The sequence below is a fragment of the Ambystoma mexicanum genome, chromosome 5q (assembly GCF_040938575.1).
Source record: "Ambystoma mexicanum isolate Mex_15411 chromosome 5q, UKY_AmexF1_1, whole genome shotgun sequence".
In the NCBI taxonomy this organism is placed as follows: domain Eukaryota; kingdom Metazoa; phylum Chordata; class Amphibia; order Caudata; family Ambystomatidae; genus Ambystoma; species Ambystoma mexicanum.
In genome coordinates this window covers 1,324,160,258-1,324,176,837 of record NC_090933.1, presented here as the reverse complement: position 1 = coordinate 1,324,176,837, position 16,580 = coordinate 1,324,160,258, and the positions used below count along the sequence as shown (strand labels likewise).

Genomic DNA, 16,580 nt, shown 5'->3' with positions numbered 1-16,580 from the left:
GGGTGCTGAAAAAGGGTTGGCTGTTTCTGCTCTCCGTTCTCAGTGGGTGGCCATTCAGGCCTTTTGTGTTTCCTGGTCTCCTCCAACTGGAGGGGAGGCTCTGGTTTCGAGGCTCTTGAAGGGGGTGGGCGAACTCTCGTTCTTTGGGCCCGGTTAGGGATCCTCCTTGGGACCTGCCCTTAACGTCCTGGCTATGTTACAGAAGCCTCCCTTTGAACTGCTGGAGGATGTCGAGCTGAAGTGGTTGACTCTCAAGACTACCTTTGTTACTGCAATGTGAACCTTCCTTTGTATCTAAGGTCTCCTCTTGGTTCCATCGGTGTCAGGAGGTTGTCCTTCCTGCCTTTTTCCCTGATCCGTCCTCTCCTGAGGAGGCTTTGCATTGCCTGGATGTCAAGATGGTCGTTCTGCACTGTCTTTCCTGGACCAAGTCCTTTCATCTCTCTGACCATATCTTGGTTACCTTTGGGGTGGGGGAATGTGGCTGCAGGGCTTCCAATACTACTATCAGCCTGTGGATTAAGTCCTTGATTCTCCTTGCCTATGATTCTTCTGGAATCTGCCCGGCGGACCGGGGCCAGGGCCGGTACACAAGGGGGGTGGGCCTCCTGGGCTAATTTGCGGGGGTGCCCTTACCAGACATTTATTACCAGCTCAAAGTTGAGGGGGCACCGGTGCACTTCCTTTGGCGTGGGGGTTCTGGGAGCTGTGTCTGGTTTAGGAGGGGGCAGGGGACTTTGTCTTCCTGCTGTTTTTTCTTCCTTGAATAAATAGGTGTTGGGTTGCTTTTGCATTACCCTTGCTGTTTGTGTCTTTTGTGGTGTGCATGGGCATCCTTCCTGTTTTGCTTTGGTGCGACTCAAAGGTAAGTACTGAACAAGGAAGAGGGACACAGAGGTAAAGCCGGATTACTTTCTTTATCACTCCTAGTCCTACTCTTACTCATCCCAGTACGCACTACTCTTCCCACCCGCTCATTGAGGAAGTCTGGATTTACTGCCTTGGATTAAGTGGGAGGTGTAATGTCCTATGTTTATGTCTAAGGGGACAAGCGTTTAGCTTGCCCCATTTCACTATCTAGATCGGGTGCCAGCCGATCACGTGGTGTGGGCGGAGTTACTGCTAAATTGGCAGTTACAAGCGAGTGAATAAAGAAGCTACACCTTTAGCGCTGTGCATTATTTAGACTTCAACATGATTATTTTGATTACTGGTTCCCTGCACGCATGAATTTATCAGGAAGTTATACCAACTGGGGTAGGAGGGGCCAGAATGAGCTAGCTTGTAAAAAAGAGTTCCAGTGAGCATGGACATACTCAAAAGTAAGTACTGAGACGAGGAAGAACACAACGAGGAGTAATGAAGATTACCGGTAAGTAATCCGGGCATGTCTTTCTTTCTAGCATGCCCTGCCCTTCGGGATTCGTAATTTCTATTTTTGCGTATGCTACCCATGAGCATGCCTGCCCCACTGTGTTCTCATCCTGTCCTTCGCAATACACAGGAACACTGAGCATGTGCACTACGTTCCAAAATGTACGGGGGCTCATCATTCTGATTCTACGCATGCTCGGGTGATCGGTGTCTCAGTGTCCCAACTGTTCATCACCGCTGCGCCGTAGGGTCATCACTGAGCATGCGCTGTGTGTGCTTGTGTACTCGTGCCTGACTCGGCATCCTTTTACTGCGCATGCTCTAGATATTAGTGTCTCAGCAGTGCGCATGTCCGATCTTTAACTGTCCGCCCGTTCTGCAGTCACTCACAGGGGTCCTGAGCGCTCCTTATTGTCTCCCTGGGACCTCAAATACTGCCATTTAAAATGTGAAATACATCACAATATTCTAAGGAATCATTGGGGAATCATTTGCTGTGCGTGAGAGACCGGCGACTATTCACCCCTCCTTTGGTGAGAAAGTGATCATCTTTTTTGGCCAAGTGTAAAGTTCTTCATAGACCTCCAGTCATTCCTGTCTTGTGTATGTGATGGAGGGTGCATTCCTGGGCGGGGATAGGGGAACGGCAGCTCCTCTTTGGACGTTTCTATTATATATTGTTATAGGATGTCTTGCATGTGTAGTATTTAATAACATATTGTCTTCCATTTCTAGATCTAAACACAATATTGCGTCATGCTGCTCTGCAAAACGTAAGAAGCACAGGCACCAAAAGGTAAATAACTGCTGTAGTTTTTGTCTCCACAGGTTGTCCTATGCTTCTGAGATAGCCGGTCTCCCACCCTGCGCTCCTGTACCCTTCATGTCTCCTTCTCCTGTCTTGTCTCCATACCTGCCTCTTCCTGGAAATGGTGTCCATATCCAGGTTTAGCATCCAGGTCTGTGGCTCAGTGGACTAGTGCATTCGCTGGCAGGATCCATGGTTGTGTGATCTCATAGTCACTAGTTTGAATCCTGCAGGTCCACCCAGCCCTTCGTCCATCCAAGATTGACAGAATGAGCCTCTGAGTTTTGGAACAATGAAAATCTATTACCTTCTGTCTAGGACAGCAAAATACATCAGTGTGTGTGTGGTGGAGTGGGATGCACTCTACAAATACACATATTATGTTATGTTAATCCTTTCCTCTGTGCCATCCTATTAAACACAATTGGTAATTCCCTATTGGACCTCTATGGTGGATCACAGTACACTGCTATAGGGGGTGGAGGACTGGAGTTCTACAAGTGGATTAAATACGCACATTGGTAGCTACAAGCAGTATTGGTTGTTCTCCTTCCAGATCACCTGGGGAGCATGGGATTGAGGAGGGGCTGAATGAAACAGAACACCAGATCTGCACTTTGGTGGGTGACTACAGCATCTTGTCCATCTTGGTGGTGTTATGTGTGTAGACATGAACGTGTGGGTGGTCTGGAGGGGTATTGAGAGCATGAGGTGGAAAGGATGGTATGGGATGCTGACGTTTAAAACAATTATTTAGGTTTATTATTGGTTAAAAAAACTATTCACCCAGTTGCACCAACGACAATAGATAAAATAGTGGGGAAAAAGAGGAAGCATTTCATTACATTACTATGAATAAACAGGATTCCTAAAAGCACTGAGTAAAAAAAGAAACGCTAATTTCTCAAAACATTATATCAATAGCTTACATTGCTTTGAAATAATAAAAGAAAAAGGTACAAATACGTTTAATCTTCTTTTCATTCTATTATTATTAAAACTACTCCAGTAAATTGTAATCAAATCTTTAAGAACATACTTTCCCCTAACTATCGGATGTGGAGTGCAGAAGTATGACAGACCCACGCTCCCCTTGCCTACCCAACCGCTAGAGGGGCACAACATGAGGTGATTTAAAAGGAAGCCCCTTTCTCATGCTTGTGAAGGAAGGTGAGTCAAGGACAGTGACGTGCCCGCTTGCACCGGTTCGTGAACAGTTAGCAAGTCAGGTGATCAGAATATTACAGGCTCCGGAAATCATCTGTATCCCTTATTTATTAACTTCTTGTCTCCAGTTATGGGAAATAAAGACCAATTGGCATTGTTAGGTGGTAGGGCCCCCTATTGGCTAGCACCCCATGCACATTCCTGATGAAGACCCACTTTGAAGCACTCTCTCATACATTGCCCTGGGAGGGAATCTCCAAGATGTGGCTCCATCAACTTGGCCTAGGTCTTCATCATGTCCTCACAGCTCACACCTTGCAGATACTGTTGCTGACAGCAGCATGATTCAGTCATAACACCTCTCGAACTCTGCAAGATGTGCTATGTGAGGGATCTGCCCACCCTCGCTTCCTCCTCTTCCTCCTCCTCTACCACTCCTGGCCTGTCTGAGGCAGTCTCTCCTCCTCCTGTCACCTGTTCACCCCTGATGATGTTTCTAGACATGTCCGACCTATGAAAGTCTAATCAAAGCAGGTTCTCCCCTGTTCATCCAGGACTATCAAGGACCACATCGACACCCTTGCTGCAGCCTTGGCCGATTTCTGCAATCACTCCTTTGCCAATGGCACTTTCCCCTACCCCCTTAAGCACTCTCTTAGGCCCCCCCCCTTCTAAAGAAACCCTCGGCCGATCCTTCCTCTCCGGTTAACCATCGCCCGATCTCCATCACTCTGGCCAAACTCTTGGAAAAGCTGGCTATCTCCCAGCTTAACCTACATGATGAATCTGTTGGTTGCCTCTATGACCACCAGTCTGGCTTCAGAGCTGCCAGAAGCACAGAAACTGTTCTCCTGAACACCTGTGAAGACTCGCTCTCCAATCTTGACTCTAATCTCCCTTCTGTCCTCATTCTCCTTGATCTGTCCTTTGCTTTTGACACAGTCAACCTGCTCAATCGTCTCTGGGACAACCTTGATATTACTGATCAGGCCCTGGCCTGGTTGACCTCCTATCTCACCAACCGACCCTCTCGGGTCCAACTGGGGTTCTCTCTCTCTCACTCTCTCTCTCTCTCTCTCTCTTTTTGGCACCTCTTGCCCACCGCATCGCTACTTTCTGCTCCAATTTTTAATGTTATGCGGGTGACACTCCTCTCTCTTTCAGGCTCCCCTCAGCCACCTCTGTTTCTTCTCTCATACCAGACTGTCTGGCCACAATTCAGGAATGGTGTGCCGCCAGTGATCTCTGCCTTAATGCCAGTAAGACTGAGATCCTCTTCATTGGGACACCTGCTCCCTCATTTCCCCTCTCTCTGGCCGCCCACTCTGGTACTTCTACCTGCTTCTTCCTGTGAGGTTAAGAACCTTGGTGTCATCTTCGACTCCACTCTCTGCTCTCTCCTCACATCTCTGATGTCTCTAAGAAGTTAAACTATCAACTGCACCTCCTCAGATGTATTCTTCCTTTTCTCACTTCCCCCAGATGCTCACTGTCTCTAGAGCTCTGGTCCTCTCTTTCTAAATCTTCCTGCCTCTCGTCTTCGACCATTACAAAGTATCCAGAACAGGGCTGCGAGACTTGTCCTTGGCCTCAAGCCCAGGGATTGTATCTCTCCAGCTTTAAAATCTCGTTGCTTGCTCCCTGTGGCTGCAAGGATCAATTTCAATACCCTCTGCATTGTCCAAAAGGCTTTCTGGGGCCTGGGACTGCTCTACTTCCAAATATTTCTTCCAAAACAACTTCCTTCTCAAGCTCTCCACTCATCCACCTCCAACTCTCTGAGGGGCAGAAACTTCTCTAAGCAGAGAGTTGGGGGCAGATCTATCTCCTCGGCTGCGGCCTCCTTCTGGAACAGCCTCCCTGCCTCTCTCAAACTTGAGCGGAACCACATCCGGTTCCGGAACCAACTTCAGACCTTTTTCGCTTCTGCTTTCTCTTCCTCTCCCCTGCTGGTGCACCTGACTGTTCCGTGCACTGGTCACCCCTGAACTCTGGCACAGGCTCCTCCATGTCCAGTTGCCCTCGCACTGCTTCAGGGCTTCCCAGCAATTAAGGGTCTGTATCTGCAACTCTACTGTCCCTTCTGTCTACACTTATGAACCACCCGCTCACTGCACTTGTAAGTTAACTGCACTTCCCCCTTCCCAGGCACTTCTCCCCCTCCCCGCACTTGCGCGATCTGAATGACACAAGGCCTAGTAAGATTGTTATTTTGTCCTCCCTTGTTCCCCCTCCTTGTCTTATCGCGCCTATTTATTTATTTATTTTTTGTATTTGTAAAGCGCCTGCAACATCGAGGTGCTGTTTCAAGAAGATGGGCCTCATTACACAGAAGGCGGTAAGGGTTAACGTCACTGGTAATACTACTGGTGACCGTTAACCCTTACCGCCTTACTACGAGGTCCCTTTGCGGGACCCGACCTTAACGGCTGGTGTAGACCAGCCATTAAAGTAGGGACCCGCAAAGGGACCTTGGTGTTAATTACGGTACTGCAATTTGCGGTACGGTAATTAGCGCCTTCCCCATTCCCATTATGCCCTACAGGGCAAAAATGGGAATGGGGAAGGGCCATGGCGGCTTGGGGAATTACCGCCCTGCCACCCTCGGAATGGGGTGGTCAGGGCCTTTCACCATTTTCAATTGAAATTATCCATGAGCCTCGAGAGGGTGTGGGGGCAAGCAGCTGCTCCATGTTGACAGTTTTATTACACTGCAACATGATCCTTTTAATTTGATTTGTGAAATTAAATGTGTGCCTTTCAATGCATACGCTATAGGCTGCCTTTGCCTGAAGAAGTATCCAGCAACCTTCTTATGACCCTGTTGCATCCCTTCTGTCAAAGAGTGACTAATAGCTTTTTAGTGGGCATTTCGTTTGTCAGCTCCCCACTGGCTGCCTATCCATGATAAAGTCCAGATCTAGCGATACACACACTTAATATTGAGTTTTTACAAAATATGCTGAATGTGTGTTGTTAATTCTGACAGAGTATATTGTGGATGCGGGGGAGAACACGCAGCTCTGGCACTAAAAGCTGCTACTATGGAACAAGAAACAACTAGTGTCCCAATTAATGCACATTTCAGTCCTGTGTACACCAAAACTGTCTGGGAGAACTCAGTCAAGGTTCAAGCATGTTTCTATACAATTAGATAATCTATTCATTTATGGTTTGTTCTGACAAAAGTAGTGGTAGACCTACATAACGTCACTGATGTGATGTTCTCCTGCCCACATTGATGGGAAAACACGCCGGTTCTTAAAGCAGCCATTTTGACCCCAGTGTGCTGGTTTGCCCTCACAGCCGAACAAGACAAAGGTAAAACCTGGTATTGTTTATTTGGAACTTATTACATACATGGAATGGCAATACCTATGGTTATACCCATGATACTGATCACTATATACCTCTTATTTACAGAGTCAATTGAGCTGAATCCAGCCATTCACTAATTTGAGTTGAATTTACATCGACCACATCCAGATCCTCTAATTGACCTCTACATCCATGATTAGTTGAATCCTTCACCATGTGAGTATGTCTCACTGCTGTAGCATTGATAATATGTGTTTTTATATGCATGATTATATATTGTTAAGATTATTTTCTGATTACAGTATGCATATATGTTTTCAGAATATCTATGGTGAATAAGCACGGTTATAAGATGCCCATGAGGGGCCCCACTGCCTTCTACCTACTTGTGAAGTGGCTACCTCTATTATAGGGTAGGCATTCCTCTAGTCAGTCAGACAACTCTATCCTACCAGTTTAAGTATACATTTTGTACATTGTACCTTCCTCATATTTTACAAAAGGTGGAGCAACATCCTTCTCCTTATGTTGAAACTCATTCAGAGTACCTTTCCTTGGAAGAATTGACAAGTTTATTGAGTCGCAAGTAATGACCAAGGGGACGTTATATTGCACTTATCCCACATCACAGTCGAAATTAACATACTTAAACATAAAATATTGACTCTGCTAAAAGATCCTTGGACGTAAAGCATTTTTTTCCTCCTTGACCTTTTGGTAGAAGCTTGAAGATACATTGTCACTTTATTTAAGAAGTATTGCTCCTGATGAAGGCACTATGATCCCGAAACACATAGAGCGCATGATTTTTGTTCATCATTATTTACTACTTTTTGGATATCACAAATTAAATTCTGACTTTTGGATAATTGTCTAATTGTATATTTATTTTATTTTATTAACAAATCTTGCAGAAACTCGTAGGCATTGAGGTGCTGTTACAAACCAGTTACTTGCATAAGAGATAAACAGACAGGTGATCAGTTTGAATCAGAACACAATGCAGCATGTCTTTAGTAGGGAAGGCAATTAGGCGAACAACCAGGTTTTGAAGTATTTCTGGAAATACTTAGTAAGAGGGTTCTGCACTCAGAACGGGAGGAAGTGAATTCCTTTGTTTGGCTGCAATCGATGGGACGTTTGGACCTCCGGCTTTTGCACGTCTGACTTTGGATTGCGGAGGCGGTCATGGTAGGCTTTGATGACTGAGCGTTGCCGATTTTCTGAGAGTGGCGGGGGAGCACAGTGTTGGACAGGCATCTGTGAGTAAAGGGCATGCTTTTCAAAATTGCCTGTTCCCGGCTTGGCAGTCAGTGAGCTGCTTTTCTAGCGGTAGAGATGCGTTCCCATTTGGAAATGTTGAGAGCTGTTCGGAGAGCGTTATTCTGAAAGATTTGGAGCTGTCGTACGTTTTGGAAGGAGGCCCCAGCAAATAGGACCTTGAAGTAATCTAGCCGTGCCCAGATGAGTGCCTGTGGCTGTCAGTGGATAGAAAGGGTCTGGAAGCATTTATCAGTTTAGATGTGTAGGCAGCAGAGGAGGCAGTTGCACTCACTTGGTGGGTCACAGAGAGGATGGCATCTAGGTGTGTGCTCAGAGTGGACTGCAGCAAGTTTAGGCACTCAGAACATGAGCCACACTGCAGCATGCATGGGGAGAACATGACCCAGACTGCAGCATGCATGGGGAGGAAGTCAACAGCACCCTCAGCACGGGGCCCTAGCAGGCACAGAGCCAAGTGCTGCCACACATGCCTAGCACCGCCCCTTCCGGGGAACAAACAAGAACACGGTACCCCTCCCTGTATATACAGTACAGCAACACTTCAAATCTGTGTGCACACGGGTCACTCACTCCCTGTGTACAGTCCGGGGACCATGCGTGAACACAGCACCCCTTCCTGTATATACAGTACACAGCAGCACTTCACACCTGTGCGCACGCGGGTCACTCACTCCCTGTGTACAGTCCGGGGACCATGCGTGAACACAGCACCCCTCCCTGTATATGCAGTACACGGCAGCACTTCACACCTGGGCGCACGCGGGTCACTCAGTCCCTGTGTACAGTCCGGGGACCATGCGTGAACACAGCACCCCTCCCTGTATATTCAGTACACGGCAGCACTTCACACCTGGGCGCACGCGGGTCACTCAGTCCCTGTGTACAGTCCAGGGACCATGCGTGAACACAGCACCCCTCCCTGTATATCCAGTACACGGCAGCACTTCACACCTGGGCGCACGCGGGTCACTCAGTCCCTGTGTACAGTCCGGGGACCATGCGTGAACACAGCACCCCTCCCTGTATATGCAGTACAAGGCAGCACTTCACACCCGGGCGCACGCGGGTCACTCAGTCCCTGTGTACAGTCCGGGGACCATGCGTGAACACAGCGCCCCTCCCTGTATATGCAGTACACAGCAGCACTTCACACCTGTGCGCACACGGGTCACTCACTCCCGGTGTACAGTCCGGGGACCATGCGTGAACACGGCACCCCTCCCTGTATATGCAGTACAAGGCAGCACTTCACACCTGGGCGCACGCGGGTCACTCACTCCCTGTGTACAGTCCGGGGACCATGCGTGAACACAGCACCCCTCTCTGTACATACAGTACACAGCAGCACTTCACATCAGTGCACACGGGTCACTCACTCCCTGTGTACAGTCCGGGGACCATGCGTGAACACAGCACCCCTCCCTGTATATACAGTACACAGCAGCACTTCACATCAGTGCACACACGGGTCACTCACTCCCGGTGTACAGTCCGGGGACCATGAGTGAACACAGCACTCCTGCACCACTTCACATCTGTATGCACACAGGTCACTCACTCCCTGTGAACACTGCGGCCTTCTGGAGAGTGAGAGGAAAGAGCAAAATTCACTCTTCCTACTGGACGACATTCACACGTGATCTTTGGAGAAAGTAATTAGCTCTGTGTCCCTTCTTTCCTGGCCCCCTGCGCCAGGATCGTATCCCATCCTCTGCACATGCGCACTGTAAGCCTAGATTGATAGCCAGGCTCGCTATAGAGATACTACTTTCTTGGACATGCGCACTGTAAACTTACGGATCATCTGCACATGCGCAGTGTCTTTAGCTACTTTCTAGGCCGGATTCAGGCAGACAGCGTATCTGCACATTGGCGGTCTACGGATTACTAGCCAGGCTCTCTGTAGAGATGGCAATCCTCGGTTTATCTGTACATGCGCGGTGCAACCCACATCCTACTGGCCAGGTTCATTTTCTGCATCCACTCATCATCTTCCGAGAAAGTAATGAGCATTGTGTGCCTTCAGCCAGGCTTCCTGCAGTAAACTGCTTCTCTGCACATGCGCACTGTAACCCTACAGAATACTAAACACACTGCAGAGACACGACCAGAACAATCTACTGGTCAGGCTCACTTCTAAAACACTGTGTCATAATCTGTGTGGGATTGATTATGGCTATGAGTGTGGTGGTGAAGGGTGGTGATGTCACTAACATTCTAGGTGGAATGTTTATGTGGTGATGTCACTGGGACTCTAGGTGGAATGTTGGTGAGGTTTGGTGTGGAAGGTTCTACTGATGGCAGTTGGACCTAACATACTGGACCAGATGGATGTCCCAGTGCTTTCTCTACTTATGATCTTAAAGAATAAACTTACATGTAACTAATTACCTTCTGGAGTTCCATGATTGAGAAGGAGACATAGATTATATCACTGGCGACGAGGATGGGATTGCTGGGAAGGGGCAATCAGTGAGGAGCGCTGCCTTCCAGGGTGACATCCATCCAGCACCAAGGAGCTGTATGCCGGGCGGTGCAGTGGGGGTCCAGTACATTGGTCCAGGTCGGGGACCCGGAAGGTCCAGAGTCCAGGCGGAGCCAGGGGAGGGGGCCCAGCGCCTGGAAGGTTCGGATTCCAGCCGGCGCCTGGGCTGAGGTGGCCCAGAGTCCAGGCGGTGCAGTGAAGGTCCAAGGCTGGGAACCTATTTTGGCGGAGTACACAACAAGGGCACAAGGAGGAATTGCCAGGCGGCTCTGTCAGCAGGTCGGGTGGTGCAGAGTTCTGTGCCAGGGGCCAGAGGTTGCAGCGGTTGGACTGCTGGACTGCCGTCGCTGCAGCGGGGGTGTGCAAGCCACTGAGTCTGAGGATTTTGCTGTCAGAGGAGCTGCAGGCCGGGCGGTGCAGTGGAGGTCCAGGTCGGGGTCCAGCTGAAGCAGAGGTGTCCTGCGGGCTGGAGCTGTGCAAGTGCTGGGGCATTGAAGGATTCGGGTGGCCCGTAACAGATGTCCCAGTGGAGGAGGTGCAGCTGGTGGCGCTGTTATACCTCCGTGTATGTCCAGCTGTATTGGCTTTTAATTTAGCCTGAAGGGTGATGTGGAGCCTGCTGGCAGGAGGCCCTGATCGAGGGGGCCAGAGGTTGCAGCCGTTGGTCTGCTGGACTGTCGTTGTGAAAGCGGGGGTGTGCAAGCCCCTGGGTCCGAGGATTTTGCTGTCAGATGGTGTGGCAGGGTCCTTGGTCCAGAGCCGGAGGTCGTCTGTTTTTGGAATTGTTTTCGTCAGAGTGCAGGGTGTTAACTTCCCCTGCAAACGCTAGGTGGCGCTGTGGTGCGCGGCCATCAGGGGACGGAGAGCACCTGGAAATGCTTTAGAGATTTTTTTTTTTTTTCTCAGGATGTCGGGTGCCGATCGGGTGACGTCGGCAAGGGCTGGGCCAGCATCAGTGGGCGGAGGACTGGCATTACAGCAGGCCCAGCTGGAGCGCAACTACCTGTTGGAACGCAACGTCCCCTTGGAACGCGACGTTGTTTGTGAGTGTCTTGCCGGCGCTGGATTAGGAAGAGATTGTTCCGAGGTGCACAGGAATAATATTGGGACACATGCTATGGATGGACACATGCCTTGTCTGGATTGTCCTGGTGTTCATGATTGTCTCGCACAAATGGAGGGCGCTGTGGTTAAGCCTGCAGGAAGACGGTTTTCAATGGAGCTGGTGAGAAATGCGTGGATCGTGCTTGCTCTAACGGCAGTTTACAATGTTTATGCTGTAAAACGGAGGAGGCAACAAGTGGGTGTTTTGACATCAGGCATGGCAAAGTGGCGAGCGCTGGATCCAGACCTCTGGGGCTCGCATGGCGTGGAGGATCTGTCAGGTCCAGACCTTTTTATGTGGTAGGTGTGGGGGAGGCCCGTGTAATTATAATGCTGTTGTGTTTATGTTGTGGCTTCTGGGTTTAGTACAACTATGGTTTGGTCCTGGGTTAATGTTAGTAGTTATGGCCTGTAATTCATTATGTCGTGTTTATGTATGTGGCCTGCTGTCAAGACATATCCTTGGGTTTTCAGTATGGACTTGTGGGTGTGGGGTCCATGGGACATTGTAATGTTTGTTTATGCAATGTTTGCTTTGCAGGTTGGCTGAAGTGGACATGTGGGTGGGGGTATGGCGCTGGGACTTTAGCGCCATGTCACTTCCATAAATGTTATTTTTGCATTTACAATGGCTTGTCATGCATTTGGTGTTTTGCATTTCAGGGACATGTTGGGGTTGGGCGCAGGGACTTTAACGCCATGCTTTTGATATGGTTATCGCTTACTGTGGGGTGTACATGTTGTCCTGCAGTGTTTTGTTTACCATGTTCGTAGGGGCATGTCCCCTGGTTATGTATGCATGATCCCTGTGTTTATGGGTGCAGCGAGGTGTGCCTGGTCATGTTTTAGGGGACAGGTGGTGCTGTCTAGGTTATTTTTAGCGGGCAGTGAGGTGCTGTTTGGTTGCTTTTTGGGGACAGTGGGGTGCTGTTTAGCGGGCAGTGAGGTGCTGTCTGGTTGTTTTTTGGGGGCAGTGTGGTGCTGTCCAGCGGGCAGTGAGGGCTGTCGCTCTTGTGCGGCAGTGGCGTGCTGTCTGGCTATTTTAGGGGGGGCAGTGAGGTGCTGCCTAGTGGGCAGTCAGGTGCCACTTAGCAGGCAGTCAGGTGTCACCTAGGTCACCTCGGGGGCAGTGAGGTGCGGTCTGGTTGTGTTCTGGTGAGTTAGGGACAGTCAGGTGCTGTTTGGTTGTTTTAGGGGCAGTGAGGTGCTGTCTGGTTGTTGTAGGGGCAGTTGGGAGCTGTCTGGTGTTGTTGGGACTGTGAAGTGCGGTCTGGTTGTGTTCTGGTGTGTTAGGGACAGTCAAGTGCTGTTTGGTTGTTTAAGGGGCAGTCAGGTGTTGTTTGGTTGTTTTTAGGGGCAGTTAGGTGCTGTCCACATGCTGGTAGGTGGGGTAGCGAGGTGTTGTGTTGGCTTTAGGTTATTGAGTTGCAGTCTGGTGTTTTAAGGGACTGTGAGGTGCAGTTGGTGTGTTTGGGACAGTGAGGTGCTGTCTGGGTCATTTTTGGGGGCAGTGAGGTGCTGTCTAGTGGGCAGTGAGGTGCTGTCTGGTCATGTTTTAAGGGACAGGTGGTGCTGTGTAGGTTATTTTTAGCAGTCATGGCCGGTAATTTATTATGTTGTGTTTATGTATGTGGCCTGCTGTCTGGGTCATTTTTGGGGGCAGTTAGGTGCCGTCCAGCAGGCAGTTAGGTGCTGTTTGGTGTTCTTTTAGGGACAGTGTGGTGCTGTCTGGTTGTTTATGGTGTATTCAGTGACAGTTCAGTGAGGTGCTGTCTGGTTATGTTCTGTGTGTTTTGGGTGTTTTAGGGTAGTGAGGTGGTGTTTTTAGGGACAGTGAGGTGCTGCTTGGTGCAGTTAGAGACAGTGAGGTGCTGTCTGGGTCATTTTTGGGGGCAGTTAGGTGCCGTCCAGCAGGCAGTTAGGTGCTGTTTGGTGTTCTTTCAGGGACAGTGTGGTGCTGTCTGGTTGTTTATGGTGTATTCAGTGACAGTTCAGTGAGGTGCTGTCTGGTTATGTTCTGTGTATTTTGGGTGTTTTAGGGTAGTGAGGTGGTGTTTGTAGGGACAGTGAGGTGCTGCTTGGTGCAGTTAGGGACAGTGAGGTGCTGTCTGGGTCATTTTTGGGGGCAGTTAGGTGCTGTCCATTAGGCAGTGAGGTGCTGTCGGGTCGTTTGTAGGGGCAGTTGGGAGCTGTCTGATGTCGTTAGGGACTGTGCGGTGCAGTCTGGTTGTTTTTGGGGCAGTGAGGTGCTGTCTGGGTCGTTTTTGGGGGACAGTGAGGTGCTGTCTGATTGTTGGTAGGGACTGTGAGGTGCAGTTAGGTGATGTCTGTTGTTTTTGGGGCAGTAAGGGCTGTCTGGTGTTTGTAGGGATGGTGAGGTGTTGTTTGGTTGTTTTCTGGTGTATTTAGGGACAGTGCGGTGGTGTTTGGTTGTTTGAGGGGCACATTCGAGTGCGCCCTGGGTGTTTTAGAGTTAAGTTAGGTGCTGCTGTTTTTGGGGACAGTGCTGTATGGTTGTTTTGGGGACAGTGGGGTGCTGTTTAGCGGGCAGTGAGGTGCTGTCCGTGCCACTTTTGGGGGCAGTGTGGTGCTGTCTGGTTGGTTTCTGGTGTGTTTTGGGGGTTTTAGGGCACTGAGGTGGTGTTTGTTGGGACCGTTAGGTGCGGTCTGGCTGTGTTCTGGTGTGTTAGGGACAGCCAGGTGCTGTTTGGTTGTTTTAGGGGCAGTGAGGTGCTGTCTGGTTGTTGTAGGGGCAGTTGGGAGCTGTCTGGTGTTGTTGGGACTGTGAGATGCAGTCTAGTTGTTTAGGGGCAGTGAGGTGCTGTCTAGTGTTTGTAATAGGGATAGTGAGGTGTTTTCTGGATGCTGTCCACATGCTGGTAGGTGGGGTAGCGAGGTGTTGTGTTGGCTTTAGGTTATTGAGGTGCAGTCTGGTGTTTTAAGGGACTGTGGGGTGCAGTTTGTGTGTTTGGGACAGTGAGATGCTGTCTGGGTCATTTCTGGGGACAGTGAGGTGCTGTCTGGTTGTGTTAGGGGCAGTAAGGTGATGTTTGGTCATTTTCGGGGGCAGTGAGGAGCTGCTGGTATTTTGGGGATAGTGAGGTGTTGTGGGTTGTTTTAGGGGCAGTGAGGTGCTGCCTGGGTGTAGAGGGGGCAGTTAGGCGCTGTCCATTAGGCAGTTAGGTGCTGTTTGGTGCTTTTAGGGACAGTCAGGTGCTGTTGGTTGTCGGTTGGGCAGCGAGGTGCTGTTGTTGATTTAAGGTTTATTTAGGTGCTGTATAGGGCCTGGTTAGGAATAGTTAGTGTTGTTATGGCAGTACTAAGGGGTTTTTAGATGATATCTATGTTTTGGGTAAGGGCAGTTAGGTGCTGTCTGGTCATTCAAGGGGCTGCCAGAGCCTGTTTCTAGGTTAAGGGGCAGCCAGATGATGTTTGGCCATAAGTTTATTTTTGAGTCCAGCTGTGTGTTGTCAAAATTTACAGATTATGGGTGAGAAGTGTGGTGTGGTACAAGGGCTCAGCTGGGAGCTGTTCGGAGATGTTAAGAGCCATTTAGTTCGGAACATTTATTTCCGGGGTTCATCCATCCTCATGGTGGGTGATGTCATGGGGGTTGTGATGTGTTAGTGCAAGGGAGGGAGACATATGTCATGACCTGTTCTGGCCCGATTATGGCTATTAGTATTGGGTTGGTTAAGAGAGGGACATACATGTCATAATCTGTGTGGGATTGATTATTGCTAGGTGGGTTGTATTGGTTGAAGAGAAGGACATATGTCATAATCTGTGTGGGATTGATTATGGCTATGAGTGTGGTGGTGAAGGGTGGTGATGTCACTAACATTCTAGGTGGAATGTTTATGTGGTGATGTCACTGGGACTCTAGGTGGAATGTTGGTGAGGTTTGGTGTGGAAGGTTCTACTGATGGCAGTTGGACCTAACATACTGGACCAGATGGATGTCCCAGTGCTTTCTCTACTTATGATCTTAAAGAATAAACTTACATGTAACTAATTACCTTCTGGAGTTCCATGATTGAGAAGGAGACATAGATTATATCACACTGCTTCTCTGCACATGCGCACTGTGCTTCAACAGCTACTTGTCAAGCTCACTTCTGAAACACTGATTCAATCCACATGCGCACTGTGCTTCTATAGCTACTTGCCTTGATCCCTTCGCTTATCTGCACATGCGCACTGTGCTTCTATAGCTAATTACCAGGCTCTCTGCAGACAGTCGGCTTCTCTGCACATGCGCAGTATGAACTCTTACCCGCGCTGTATTTGAGGGCCATCAGATTGAAGACCCAGGGCCATCTTGTTTGCCTCGAGACCTCTTCTTCGGCTCTGGAGTTTTTCCCGCCTTTGCACCTCGTGGTGACATGAGAGAGGTGAGAGTTTTTTTTATCCCCGACTGTAGTTTGGGTCCTTTAGACCGGAGGACGTGGCAAATGATCCTACACCACGCTCGGCATTTGTCATGGCATTTCTTCTAGCAGTGGCCTCAGAGGCAGTACTGAGAACTGGGGCAGGAGCCTTGCAATCATTAGGCACAGTAGCATTGCAATCATTGGGTAGGCATTTGGCATGACAATTGTGCTAGCATTGGGCTCAAAGGCAGTACTGAGAACTGGTGCAGGAGCCTTGCAATCATTAGGCACAGGAGCATTACAATCATTAGGTATGGCATTTGGCATGGCAATTGTACTAGTAGTGGGCTCACAGGCAGCACTGAGAACTGGTGCAGGAGCCTTGCAATCATTAGGCACAGGAGCATTACAATCATTAGGTATGGCATTTGTCATGGCAAGTTTAGCAGTGGGCTTGCAGGCTGTACTGGGAACAGGGGCAGGAGCTTTGCAGTCATTAGGCGTAGGAGCTTTACAATCATTAGGTAGGCATTTGGCATGGCAACTGTGCTAGCAGTTGGCTCAGAGGCAGTACTGAGAACTGGTGCAGGAGCTTCACAATCATTAGGCACAGGAGCATTACAATCATTGGGAGGAGTTGTTGGGGGTGGGGGGGTTAATAAAGTTG

General features: G+C 49.3%; 2 protein-coding genes across 3 annotated transcripts in view; one reads left to right on the top strand and one right to left on the bottom strand.

The window, feature by feature from the left end:
* Positions 1-16,580, bottom strand: part of LOC138498512 (zinc finger protein 615-like) — a 1,154,252-nt gene that overhangs the window by 525,504 nt on the left and 612,168 nt on the right. The window lies entirely within an intron of this gene.
* The window catches only part of LOC138498511 (zinc finger protein 268-like), an 87,552-nt gene continuing 72,717 nt past the window's right edge, over positions 1,746-16,580 (top strand). For both annotated transcript variants that reach the window (XM_069622288.1, XM_069622287.1), the window contains exons 1-3: positions 1,746-1,907; positions 2,110-2,170; positions 6,773-6,883. The gene's annotated coding sequence lies outside the window, so the exon portion shown is untranslated. The remainder of the gene's footprint in view (positions 1,908-2,109; positions 2,171-6,772; positions 6,884-16,580) is intronic.